Source organism: Oryctolagus cuniculus, chromosome 8 (genome assembly GCF_964237555.1).
Source record: "Oryctolagus cuniculus chromosome 8, mOryCun1.1, whole genome shotgun sequence".
NCBI lineage: Eukaryota > Metazoa > Chordata > Mammalia > Lagomorpha > Leporidae > Oryctolagus > Oryctolagus cuniculus.
Genome location: NC_091439.1, coordinates 21441115 through 21456205, shown reverse-complemented (window position 1 = coordinate 21456205; position 15091 = coordinate 21441115).

The following is a 15091-nucleotide window of genomic DNA, read 5'->3' as shown; positions in this document are numbered from 1 at the left end:
AGATGAAAATGAGATTAAAGATTGTGGGGAGCAGCCCGGACTGGACTGAGTTACTGGAATTAAGACTTATTCTATGCATCTGCTCTCCCACAATATGGCGCTGGGAGAGAAGTAAACAGCTTCCGCATAGCTGCCTCCAGTTCAACCAATAAACTGTAGGACTTGCTCCTGATTGGAGAGCAGCGTACTCGGCGTGTGGGCAGCCGAGTTGGGATTGGCGGAGGAGGACTATAAAGGAGGAGAGAGACGGCATGCACCAGGAACATCTATGGGGAACATCTAAAGGGAACCCGTGCAGCCCCCGAGAAAGCTGGCCGGCGGTGTGCCGCTCCCCTGCGGAAGTGGGGAATGCGGCCAGGGGGAACTGCCCTTCCACGGAGGTGGAAGGGATAGTAGCCAACCCGGGAAGAACCAGCAGCAAACCCGGGGAGGGCCGAGCAGACGAAAGAACAGCGCAGGGTCCTGTGTCGTTCCTCCACGAAGAGGGGGAGCGACATAATGGTGCCGTGACTCGGATATGAAGCCTAGGCAGGGCTTAGTGTCGTTCCCCCATGAAGACGGGGAGCGACAAAGATAGAAGTATGTCTACTATTTAGAGTAACCCAGGAGAGTAGAGTAATATTGATGAAACAAGAATAGGATTGAATAAGCAAAACACTACCAAAAAATGGAAAAGGGTGGAAGGTACAAGCATCAGAATTAACACAGAGGAGAAAAAATGTAATACAAAAACTTTTTTCTATTTTATAGAAAAGAAATTCAGGAAATTGATGTGATAATCTTGAATATTTTCAATATAGGAAGAATTAAAGATGCTACAAATAAGAGAAGGCAAGTGTAGAGTATTTTATTCTGGGGCAATATGGAATATTTGTGGATGAATATAAAACTAATTTAACAGCTGGGAAGGCACAGCTGAGGCACTCTATCATGAATCAGCAGTATAACCAATTAGTCTGGTTTCAAAACTTATTCTTAATATTTGAGCAGTCTGGGAAATGAAATAAGAGATGGACTAATAGGATTGATGAAGCATTTGAATCCAACTAGAAAAAATTAACTGGATTAAGTAATGCCTGTGGCCTAACTGCTGATCAGCTGAAACACTTTTCCATCTGTAAGAAAGTCATTTATTCATCTTACAGTAATCCATATACAGTTAAAGCTACTGTGGCACATATCATTGTTAAGAACCAAAAACTTTGTAGTAGAATAAATTCATCATTTAAATAACTAGAATCTGCACCTGCTATAAGCTAAATTGGATTGATTGATTGATCATTATCTATCACTTCAAGATAATTTGACTAGTACCATAAAAATGGACTCAAGAAATACTGAGACAGAAATTTTTTCATTAAATTCTTTTTTCCTAAATGTATGTTTGCTTGTTTATTTGAAAGCAGAATTACAGAAAGAGGAAGAGACAGAGACAGAAACAGAGAGGAATTCTTCCATCTGCTGGTTTACTTCCCAAAAAGACACACCATCCAGAGCAGAGCCAGGCAAAACCAAGGAGCCTGGAACTCTATCTGGACCTCTCACAAGGGTACAGCTGCCTAAATACTGTGATATGTTCACTGGTTTCCTAGGCACATTAGCAGAGACATGGATTGGAAGCAGGGTAACCAAGACTTGAACTGGCACCCCCGTGGGATGTTGGCACCACAGCAACAGCTTAACACACTGCACCATGGTGCCAGCCCTGATAAATGCTGTCTAGACCCTACAAATGCCACTAGAAAAATATAGACTTTCTTTAGCTTTAGGGACAACACATTTGTGCATTAAATGCAAATTTAATATTATAAGCATTTTTTAAAAATCTCACTATCTTTTTATTTCAAACCAATAAACAACAACAACAAAACAATATCTAGGGCATTCCAGGATGGTGAGTAGGGTATAGCTACACTATCTTAAGCTGCTCTGGGATATGAAAAGAACAAAGGAAGGACTACAAATCCAGGAATCTGACAGGAATTTTCTCTGAAGAAATAAAAAAAGCCACAATGAAGATACCATGCCACAAGAGGAGAGAAGACAGAGAACTGATGCAGCCAGCCACACAGCTCAGCAAGCTGCCAGCTGTGAGCTACCATCTTGCCATGTCAAGGTAGGAAGAAACAGTCATGTGTCCTGCTGCTCAGAATTTTAGCTGAGAGGGAATTCCACAGTCACCAACTGATTTTACTTCAGCCTAAGGAGCTGCCTGGAGTCTGAGAAACTTCCAGGTTTGGAGCAGGGAAGCTGTCTTGCTTCCTTCACCTCCCCCTCTCCTGCAGAGTGCCATACTCAGCAGCAGAAAGTCATAGAGCGTGCCTCTGTACTACTAGCATCACAAGTCAGAGCAACGTGTAAGGCAAAAGACAGATTCCCTGCATAATGCAACTGTGGGAGTTTGGGGGCATTAGCCCCAGAGCTACGCTCACACTCCAAGTGAGCAATAAGGATTCACCTGAGTTTTTAGGGGCTAACAAAAGAAACAGCCCATAAAAAAATCTGCTCCCACCCTGGGAGATCTGGATAATGACCCCTCTATATACTGCAACACCAGGATTACAACTATTTGTTCTATTGCTTGGTGCCACTGGACCTACCTGCATTCCACCTCTCCGAATTCATAAGCTCCAGAGTAAAATTTCCTCTATACCTTGTAGTCACCCTATAGGACTGGAACAGGGTTCCATTCACATCCTCTAGCACTAGGGCTAGGGCTGTTTGTATTATAAGCCAAAGCACCAAGTGGGATCTTGTAGCAAGACCTGAGAAAGGGTCTATCTGCTGCCACACAGTCCCAGGGCCACAAAAATTGGTTCCATAAGCCCCAAAATTGCTCAGGCTTGCCAGTAGGATAAAGGAGCAGCCACCCTTGTCCCTGTCAGCACCAAGAACAAAGCCCTGGCTATCATATTAGCCAGGGAGACTGACACTGAACTCTATGTGGACCAAAGATACACACTCAAGGAACCATTTATTCATCTCAAGCAACACTTCTGTCCCTATGAAGTGCAGACTACTTCACTGTGTCACTTCCAGACACAGCTGACATTCATTAAGACAAAATAAATCACTGAGATTACACTCCTGAGCTTACTCAGAATCAAATCCAAAGAAACAAACCAAGTGATACCCTTCATTCAAACTAAACTAAAAACTCTTTTCCAATAAAACCAACTCAATAAAAAAGGACTGAATATGCCATATGGGCAGGCATCAATATAAGAATATGGGAGACAGGAAGAAGCAAGGTAGCAGGACACCTCCAAAAGAAACAGTAGTGCTCCAGAATTAGATCTTGAATTGATTAAAATCTATAAAATGACAGATATAGAATTCAAAATAATGAATCATAAGGAAACTCAAAGAGATGCAAGAGAATATAGATAGATTAAAGAAATGAGAAAATCAATGAGTTATATAAGTGAAAATATTACTAAGGAAACAGAACTCATTAAGAAGAACTGAAGAGGAATTTTGGAGATGAAATCTTTCATCAGTGAAAAAAATATATAATTGAGGGCATTAACAGCAGAATAAACCAAGTGGAAGAAAGAATTTCTGACTTTGAGAAAAATGATTTTGAAATAACCCAATAGACAAAAATAAAGAAAAAAGAATTAAAGGGGCTGGCAATGTAATGTAGCAGGTAAAGCTGCAACCTGCAGTGCCAGCGTCCCATATGTGTGCCAGTTTGAGTCCCAGATGCCCACTTCCAATTCAGGTCTCTGCTAATGTGCCTGGAAAAGCAGCAGAAGATAGTCCAACTCCTGGGGCCCCTGCACCCATGCAGGGGACCCAGAAGAAGCTCCTGGCTCCTTGCTTTGGATCAGCCCAGCTCTGGTCATTGCAGCCACTTGGGGAATAAATCAGCGGATGGAAGTTCTCTCTCTTTCTTTTTCTTTCTGCCACTGCCTCTCTGTAAACACTTTCAAATAAATAAATAAATCTTTTTTTTTTAAAAATATTGTATTGCTTATAAATAAAGCATAGTTTATAGATAAAAAACTAAAAAACAATTAACAAAGTCTACATGAAATATGGGATACCATCCAACAACCAAATATTCATATGATAGATATTCCTGAGGAGAAAAAGGACAAAAGGCATTGAGAACCTCCTATATGAAATAATAGTTGAACATCTCCCAAGTCTTGAAAGAGACATGTACATCCAAATACAAGAAGCTCAAAGAACCCCAAGCCCAATGACTATTGTCAAATTGTCCGAAGTTAAAGACAAGGAGAGAATCCTAAAGACAACAAGAGAAAAGCATCAAGTTACATATAAAGGAAAACCAATTAATTAACATCAGTCTTCTCAGCAGAAACTCAAAATGCCAGAAGAGAATGGGATGATGTTTCAAGATCTTAAAAGAGAAAGCTTCCAGGGCCACAACTGTGGCATAGTGGGTAAGGCTGCCACCTGCAGTGCCAGCATCCCATGTGGGTGCCGGTTCAAGTCCCAACTGCTCTGCTTCCAGTCCAGCTCTCTGCTGTGACCTGGGAAAGCAGTGGAAGATGGCTCAAGTCCTTGGGCCTCTGCACCCACATGGGAAACCTGGAGGAGGCTCCTGGCTCCTGGCTTCGGATCAGCACAGCTCCAGCCATTGCGGCTATCTGGAGAGTGAACCAGCTGATGGAAGACACCTCTCTCTCTGTCTCTGTCTCTGTCTCTCCCTCTCCTTCTCTTTCTTTCTCTGTGTAACTTTTTCAACTAAATAAATAAATCTTAAAAGAGAGAGAGAGAGAGAGAAAACTTCCAACAAAGAAGATTATATCCCACAAAAATATCCTTTAAAAGTGAAGGAGAAATTATGTTATTATCCAGATAAGCAAGAACTAAAAAAATTCACCACCACCAGACCAGCCTTACAAGAGAATCTTAAGGCATCCTGCATTGGAAGTAAACATCATGAAAACACATGACCCACCAAATTCACTAATAAAGAAGGACGAATCATTATCTAATCATCAAACAGGAATTATCTATTGATACTAATCTTGAATGTAAATGGATTAAATTCACTAACCAAAAGACTTAGGTTGGTTGAATGGATTAAAAAAAATGACCCAACTATATGCTGCCTACAAGAATTGCACTTGACAAACAAAAATACACATAGATTGAAAGTGATGGGGTAGAAAAAGATATACTGAGCAAATGGAAACCAAAAGCACAGCTGTCCATATATCAGGTAAAACAGACTTTAAATCGAAAAGTATAAAAACAGATAAATAAGGATATTATATTTTGATAAAAGGTTTGATTAAGCATAATGACATAACAATAATAAATATATATGTACCCAACAGATACGCAGCAAATACTGTTACACCTAAGGGAGAGAAACAAACACTCCAATGCAATACTAGTGGGTGATTTCAACACCCCACTCTCAGCAATGGATAGATCATTCAGACAGGAAATCAATAAAGATGAATCAGAGTTGAAACAGTATTAGACAAATGGACCTAATGGACATTTACGAGACACTTCACCCAACAGCTACAGGCTACATTCTTCTCATCAGCACATGGATCATTTTCTAGGATAGACAACATATTGGGCCAAAAATCAAGTCTCAGCAAATTTAAAAATATTGGAATCATATCATGTATATTTTCAGACCATAAATGAATACAATTAGAAATCAACAAGAACAATAGAACACTCATAAACACTTAGACATTAAAAAACATGCTGCTCAATAATCAACGGGTCAATGAAGAAATTAAAAAGGAAATCATACTTTCCTGAAATAAATGAAAATGAAAACACAACATGTCCAAACCTGTGGGATATAGCAAAAGCATTATTAAGAGGGAAATGAATAGCATTAAGTGCTAACATTAAAAAAGAGAGACTATGGCCATACCACCCTGAATGTTCCCACTCTCATCTGATCTCAGAAAAAAGAGAGAAATGTTTGAAACTAAAGATCTAATGATACATCTTGAAGACTCTGAAAAACAAGAACAAACCAAACTGAAAGTTACCATGAGGCAAGAAATAAAAATTCAGAGCAGAAATAAATTGAAACTAAAAAATACAAAAGACCAACAAAACAATAATTGGTTTTTTGAGAAGATAAGCAAAATAGATAAACCTCTAGAAAGACTAACAAAGGAAAAAAGAGAAAAACTCAAATAAAATTAGATTTGAAAAAGGAGACATTACAATTGACACCACTGAAATACAAAGAATCATAAGCAACTACTATAAAGAACCATATGCTAATAAACTGGAAAATCTCAAAGAAATTGGTAAATCCCTGAATTCATATGACCTATCAAGATTAAATTAACAAGATATAGAAAACCTAAACAGACCCATAATAATCAATGAGATTGAAGCAGTAAGAAAGTCTTCCAACAAAGCGAAGTCTAGGACCTGATAGCTTTACTATTGAATTCTACAAAATACTCAAGGAGGAAGTTATTCCAAAATTCATTAAACTATTCTAGAATATTAAACAGGTTGGAACTATATCAAACTCTTTTTATGAGGTCAGCAGTACTTTAATGCCAAAGCCAAAGGCATGATATGAAAAGAAAACTACAGATCTTTAACTTAATGAGCATAGATGCAATGATTCTCAATAAAATTGTAACAAATTGAATCCAAAACCACATCAAAAAATCATACATCAAGTGAGATTTATCCCAGAAATGCAAAGGTGTTTCAAATTCACAAGTCAATAAGTGTTATAAATCATATTAAAAGAATGAAGAACAAAAAAAAAAAATATGGTCATTGTGGGGAGCAACTGGGAGCAACTCGGACTAGACTAAGTTACTGGAATTAAGACTTATTCTATGCATCTGCTCTCCCACAATATGGCGCTGAGAAGGGAGCAACAACTTCTATGCAGCTGCCTCTCGCCAACTTGATTGACTGAGCTGCAGGAGCTGATCTTGCTCCTGATTGGAGGAGAGCAGCGTACTCGGCGTGTGGGTAGCAGAGTTGGGATTGGTGGAAGAGGACTATAAAGGAGGAGAGAGACAACATGCACCAGGAACATCTAAGGGGAACATCTATCTGAAGGAACACCTGTGCAGCCCCCGAGAGAGCCGGCCGGCGGTGTGCCACTCCCCTGCGGAAGTGGGGAAGGTGGCCAGGGGGAACCGCCCTTCCACGGAGGTGGAAGGGTCGGCAGCCAACCCAGGAAGAACCAGCAGCAAACCCGGGGAGGGCCAAGCAGATGAAAGAACAACGCAGAATCCTGTGTCGTTCCTCCACGAAGACGGGGAGCGACAGGTCATCTCAATAGATCCTTTTGAAAGCATTTGATAAAATTCAACACCCTTTCATGAAAAAATCTTCCACAAATCATGTATAGAAGGAGTTTTCCTCAAAATTCCAAACCAACAGCAAACATCAAACTGAGTGGGGGAAAAGCTGAAAGCATTTCCCCTTGGATCTGGAACAAGACAAGAATATCCACTTTTGTCACTTTTATTCAATATAGTACTGGAAGTTTTACCAAGAGTAATTATGGAGGAGAAAAAAATAAAGGGGATCAATATTGGAAAAGAGGAAGCCAAATTATCCCTATTTGTAGATGACATGACATTGTACATTGAAAAACCTAAACACTCCACCAAAAAGCCGTTAGAATAATAAACCAATTCAATAAAGTTTCAGGTTACAAAATAAACATACAAAAAACAGTAGCTTTCTTGTATACCAATGATGAACTCACAGAAATAGAAATCAAGACAGAAATCCCATTCACAATAGCCACAAAAAATATTAAATATTTAGGAATAAATTTAACCAAAGAAGTAAAAAATATCTAAAAAAGAAAATCATCAAATATTGATGAAAGAAATAATCAAGGACACAAAAAAATGCAAAGATATACCTTGCTAATGGTTAGGAAGAATCAGTATCACTACAATGTCTATACTACCTAAAGCAAATTGCACATTCAATGCAATTTGCATCGAAATTTCAATAACATTTTTAACAGAATTGTAAAAAGCAATCCTAAAATCCATATGGAATCACAAAACACCCATAATAGGCAAAGCGATTCTGAACAAGAAAACTCAAGCTGGAGGCATCACAATACCTGACTTCAAAGCATACTACGAGGATATAGTAATTAAAACAGCATGGTATTGGCATAAAAACTGATATGTGGATTAATCCATATATATACAAACAACTGATTTTTGACAGAAGTGCTCAGATCATACAGTGGAGTAAGGATAATCTCTTTAACAAATGGTGCTGGCAGAACTGGATATATATATAAATTAGAACCATACCTCTCAGCCAGCGCTGAGGCTCACTAGGCTAATCCTCCACCTGCGGTGCCGGTACCTTGGGTTCTAGTCCCAGTTGGGGCACCAGATTCTGTCCTGGTTGCTCCTCTTCCAGTCCAGCTTTCTGCTGTGGCCCGGGAGTGCAGTGGAAGATGGCCCAAGTGCTTGGGCCCTGCACCCACATGGGAGACCAGAAGGAAGGACCTGGTTCCTGGCTTCGGATCGGCACAGCATGCTGGTCATGGCGGCCATTTGGGGAGTGAACCAACAGAAGGAAGACCTTTCTCTCTCTCTCTCTCCCACTGTCCAATTCTGCCTGCCAAAAAAGAAAGAAAGAAAGAAAGAAAGAAAGAAAGAAAGAAAGAAAGAAAGAAAGAAAGAAAGAAAGAAAGAAAGAAAGAAAGAAAGAAACATACCTCTCACCATATACAAAAATCAACTCAAGATGGAACAAAGACCTAAATTTTTTTTTTTTTTTTTTTTTTTTTTTTTTTTAATTTTTGACAGGCAGAGTGGACAGTGAGAGAGAGAGACAGAGAGAGAAAGGTCTTCCTTTGCCGTTGGTTCACCCTCCAATGGCCGCCGCTGCAGCCGGCGCACCGTGCTGATCCGATGGCAGGAGCCAGGATCCAGGTGCTTTTCCTGGAACAAAGACCTAAATTTAAGACCTGAATTTTTGAAGTTGCTGGGAGAAAACATAAAAGAAACACTCCATGACATTGGTGTAGGAGATGATTTCTTGGACAAGACCCCCAAAGCACAGGCAACAAAAGCAAAACTAAACAAATGGGACTATATCAAACTCAGAAGTTTTTGCAAGCAAAGGAAATGCTCAACAGAGTGAAGAGGTATCAACAGAATGGGAAAAATATTTGCAAACCACCTAGCTGGAAAAGGATTAATATCACAAATATACAGCAAATTAAAAACTCAATGACAAAGAAACAACCAATCCAATTCAAAAATGGGCAAAGGACTTAAATAGATAGTTTTCAAAAGAAGAAATAAATGGCCAAGAAGGGGTCAGTGCTCTGATGTAGCAGGTAAAGCTGCAGCCTGCAGGGTCAGCATCCCATATGGGCACCACATAGAGTCCTGGCTGCTCCACTTCTTATCCAGCTCTCTGCTATGGTCTGGGAAAGCAGTAGAAAATTGCCCAAGTGCTTGGGCACCTGGACCTGTGTGGAAGACCCCAAATAAGCTCCTGGCTTCTGGCTTCGGATCAGCCCAGCTCTAGCCATTGCAGCCATTTGGGGCATGAATCAGAGGATGGAAGATATCTCCCCACCGCAACTCTTTCAAATAAATTTTTTAAATCTTTTTAAAAATGGACAACTGATAAAGGGTTGATAACCAGAATCTACAAAGAAATCAAGAAACTCCACAACATCAAAACAAACAACCCACTTAGGAGATGGGTCAAGGACCTCAATAGACATTTTACAAAAGAGGAAATCCAAATGGCCAACAGACACATGAAAAAATGTTCAAGATCACTAGCCATCAGGGAAATGCAAATCAAAACCACAATGAGGTTTCACCTCACCCCAATTAGAATGGCTCACATTCAGAAATCTACCAACAATAGATGCTGGAGAGGATGTGGGGAAAAAGGGACACTAACCCACTGTTGGTGGGAATGCAAATTGGTTAAGCCACTATGAAAGTCAGTTTGGAGATTCCTCAGAAACCTGAATATAACCCTACCATTCAACCCAGCCATCCCACTCCTTGGAATTTACCCAAATTAAATTGGCAAACGAACAAGCTGTCTGCACATTAATGTTTATTACAGCTCAATTCACAATAGCTTAGACCTGGAACCAACCCAAATGCCCATCATCAGTAGACTGGATAAAGAAATTATGGGACATGTACTCTATAGAATACTATACAGCAGTCAAAAACAACGAAACCTGGTCATTTGCAACAAGATGGAGGAATTTGGAAAACATCATGCTGAATGAATTAAGCCAGTCCCAAAGGGACAAATATCATATGTTCTCCCTGATCAGCGACAACTAACTGAGCACCAAAGGGGAAACTTGTTGAAATGAAATGGATACTATGAGAAACAGTGACTTGATCAGCTCTTGTCCTGACGGTTGATGTACAATGTAATACTTTATCCATTTTAGTATTTTTTTTGTTCTAGTACCATTGGTTGAACTCTGTAATTAACACACAATTATTCTTAGGTGTTTAAATTTGAACTGAAAAGTGATCCCTGTTAGGAATTTGGAAAACATTATGCTGAGTGTAATAAGCCAATCCCAAAGGGACAAATATCACTTGCTCTTCCTGATAGGTGACAACTAACTGAGCACCACAAAGGAAACCTGTTAAAGTGAAATGAACACTATGAGAAACAGTGACTTGATCAGCCCTCACCCTGACTGTTGATGAGCAACTTGATATGTTATCCCTCTTAGTATTTTTTTTGTTTGTTCTACTTAATACTTTTGGTTGAATACTGTAATCAATACACAATTCTTCTTAAGTGCTGAAACTTAACTGAAAAGTGATCACTGTTAAATATAAGAGTCGGAATAAGAGAGGGAAGAGATGTGCAATTCGGGACACGCTCAAGCTGACTTACCTCAAACGGTAGAGTTAGAAACATACCAGGGAATTCCAATTCAATCCCATCAAGGTGGCATGTACCAATGCCATCTCACTAGTCCCAGTGATCAATTTCTGTTCACAATTAAGCATAATGATAGGACTAAGAACCAAAGGGATCACATAAACAAGACTAGTGTCTGCAAATACTAGCTGATAGAATCAAAAAGGGAGAGAATGATCCAACATGGGAAGTGAGATACACAGCAGACCCATAGAATGGCAGATGTCCTAAACAGCACTCTGGCCTCAGAATCAGCCCTTAAGGCATGCAGATCCAGCTGAAAAGCCCATGAGAGTATTTCAGGCATGGAAAGCCAAGACACTCTGGGGAAAAAAAAAAAATTAAAAAACCTAAATGAAAGATCTCCGTGAGTGAGATCCCAGTGGAAAGAATGGGTCATCAAAGAAGGAGGTACCTTTCTCTGAAGGGAGGAGAGAACTTCCACTTTGACCATGGCCTTGTCTAAAAATTATCAGAGTCAGTGAACTCAGGGGGCTTCCATAGCCTTGGCAGCTCATGACAAGAGCCTAGGGTGATTACTGATGCCATAAACAAGAGTGTCAATTTGTTAAGTAAACAACAGGAGTCACTGTACACTTACTCCTCATGTAGGATCTCTGTCCTTAGTGTGCTGTACATTGAGATTTAATGCTATAACTAGTACTCAAACAGTTATTTTTCACTTTATGTTTCTGTGTGGGAGCAAACTGTTGAAATCTTTACTTAATGTGTGCTAAACTGATCTTCTGTATATAAAGAGAAATGAAAATGAATCTTGATGTGAATGGAAGGGGAGAAGGAGTGGGAAAGGAGAGGGTTGTGGGTGGGAGGGACGTTATGGGGGGGAAGCCATTGTAATCCATAAGCTGTACTTTGGAAATTTATATTCATTAAATAAAAGTTTTTAAAAAAATGGACAACAAATATTTGAAAAAATGCTCAATATCACTAGCCATCAGGGAAATGAAAATCAAAATCACAATGAAATATCCTCTCACCCCCTGTCAGAATGGCTAAATTCCAAAACACAGAGAGTAACAAATGCTGGTGAGGATGTGGAAAAAGGGAAAAATTTGCAAACTATTGGTGAGAACATAAATTAGTGCAGCCATTGTGGAAAACGGTGTGGAGATTTCTGCTGTGCATTGAGATTTAATGCTATAACGAGTACTCAAATAATATATTTCACTTTGTGTTTCTATGGGGGTGCAAACTGTTGAAACCTTTACTTAATGCATACTAAACTGATCCTCTGTAAAAAAAAAAAAAAAAAAAAGAAAAGAAAAGAAAAGAAACTATCAACTCCCAACTTGACTCTCACTGGGATTAAACATGACAATAGGTCTGATCTGATTTCATCATCATTAAAAAAAAATCATCTATTATTTTTCACTTTATGTTTCTGTGTGGGAGCAAACTGTTGAAATCCTTACTTAATGTATACTAAGCTGATCTGTATATTAAGATAATCGAAAATGAATCTTGATGTGAATGGAAGGGGAGAGGGAGTGGGAAAGGGGAAGGTTGTGGGTGGGAGGGACGGTATGGGGGGGAAGCCATAGTAATCCATTATTCGTACTTTGGAAATGTATATTCATTAAATAAAAGTTAAAAAAAAAAAAAAGAAAAAAAAAAAACTAGAAATAGGCTTGCTCTATGATCCAGCAATCCCACTACTGGGTATATACCCAAAAGATCTGAACATACCATATCCAAGAGATACCTGCACCATCATGTGTATAGCAGCATTGTTCACAATAGCTAAAATTTGGACTCAATCAAGGTTTCCATCAATAGATGAATAGATAAATTAAATATGGTATTATACACAATGGTATATTATTCAGCTACAAAAAAGAATGAAATTCTATCATTTGATGCAAAAATGGACATCATATTGAGTGAAATAAGTGTTATCCAGAAAGACAAATGCCACTTGTTCTCCCTTATACGTGGAAGTTAAATTTTAAAAAAGAAAAGAAAGCCGGCGCTATAGCTCAATAAGCTAATCCTCCACCTGTGGCGCCAGCACCCCAGGTTCTAGTCCCAGTCGGGGCACCAGATTCTGTCCCGGTTGTTCCTCTTCCAGTCAAGCTTTCTGCTGTGGCCCAGGAGTGCAGTGGAGGATGGCCCAAGTGCTTGGGCCCTGCACCCGCATGGGAGACCAGGAGAAGCACCTGGCTCCTGGCTTTGGATCAGTATGGTGTGCCGGCTGCAGCGGCCATTGGGGGGTGAACCAACGGAAAAAGGAAGACCTTTCTCTCTGTCTCTCTCTCTCACTATCCACTCTGCCTATCAAAAAAAAAAAAAAAAAAAAAAAGAAGAGAAAAGAAAAGAAAGAAAAAAGAAATACCTGTGTATATCAGTTTTGCTGCAAATACACTTTTGTAAAACTTTGTTTTATACCTTTATCAATCCAATAGTCAAGAATGTTATACTACTATAGTTTTAATGATCTATGATTACTTTAAAATTTACTGTATATGAGTGAAATGGTCATTTTTCCTTTCAATTATTACTTATAATAATAATTTATATTCCCACTAAACTGGGAATTTTTTTGCTTTTTACGTGTTAAACTTCTTACTTGGTGAAGTGTTAAGCTTTTTTGTTGTAATGTAAATTTAAAATATTTTATCTCAACTAAAAAGAAAAAAAAAGAAAGGGAGAAGGAAGTGGGGGAAGGGAGGGAGAGAAGGAGGGAAGGAAGAAGAGAATATCATTATGTTCTTAGAATTGCATCTACAAATCACATCAAATTGTTAAAAAAGTAATTAAAATTAAAAATATTTAAATTAAAAAAACAGATTCTGGCTTTTCTACCAATCCTACCACTATATGTTCATGGACTCCTTTGTAATACAGAAACCCTATAATTAGCTCTTATAACTATATAATTCATCCCAGAATAGTCAATACTTTTAATGTGTAATAATGCTTTAGTATCTTCAATCCTTTTGGAAATTATCTTCCCAAAAAACTTACCATAACTCCCAAGCTTCCTGAACCTTCTAACCAATCCCAGACCTAGACCTGAATAGTTGAGAGAGATGCATCCTTCATTCTCCTCATCCCCTAATAATCTTTCTCATAATTATAAATTACGATCCAAGTTTTCAGAAAGGAAGAAAGGTGAAGAAAAAAAGGAGGGAAAGGAAGAGAAGAAAGGAAGGAGGGAGGGACCTAGTATTAAATGTTAAAAGATATAGTTCAATAAAATCCTACATTACTGGGTTGATGTTATTGTTTTTTCAAACAAGCCACCTATTTATAGAGAAGGAAATACAGTTGGATCTTTGTATCCGAAGGTTCCACGTATGTGAATTCAACTATCTGTGAGTTGGAAATAGTCGAGAAAATAAAATTGAATTTATACTAAACATGTATGGACATTTTTCTTGGCATTGTCCCCTGAAAAACACAGTATAACTATCTGCATGGCATTTACCCTGTATTAGGCATTATAAGTAATCTAGAGATGGCTTAAAGCATGCAGGGTGATGGTTTTTGTTTTTTGTTTTTTGTTTTTTTGTTTTTTTTTTTTTTGCCAATACTATGCCATTTTATATAAGAGATGTGGGCAGCCACAGATTTTGTTATCCATGCAAGATCCTAGTGCTTCCATGTATTTGTCCCATGAATACTCAGGGACAAATACATTTGTTGTATGTCCATTATGTGTCAGACACATTAAGTACACAAGATTTTCTTTTTTTTTTTTTTAATTTTTTATTTTTTGACAGGCAGAGTGGACAGTGAGAGAGAGAGACAGAGAGAAAGGTCTTCCTTTGCCGTTGGTTGACCCTCCAATGGCCGCCGCGGCCAGCGCGCTGCGGCCAGCGCACCGCGCTGATCCGATGGCAGGAGCCAGGAGCCAGGTGCTTTTCCTGGTCTCCCATGGGGTGCAGGGCCCAAGCACCTGGGCCATCCTCCACTGCACTCCCTGGCCACAGCAGAGAGCTGGCCTGGAAGAGGGGCAACCGGGACAGAATCCGGCGCCCCGACCGGGACTAGAACCCGGTGTGCCAGCGCCGCTAGGCGGAGGATTAGCCTAGTGAGCCACGGCGCCGGTCAAGATTTTCTTTAATCTTTAGAACATCTCTAAGAATAAGTACCATTCTCATTTTCAGAAGAGTAAACTGAGGTCCACAGAATTTACGCAAGGCTACAAATACAAGAGAGGGTAGAATCA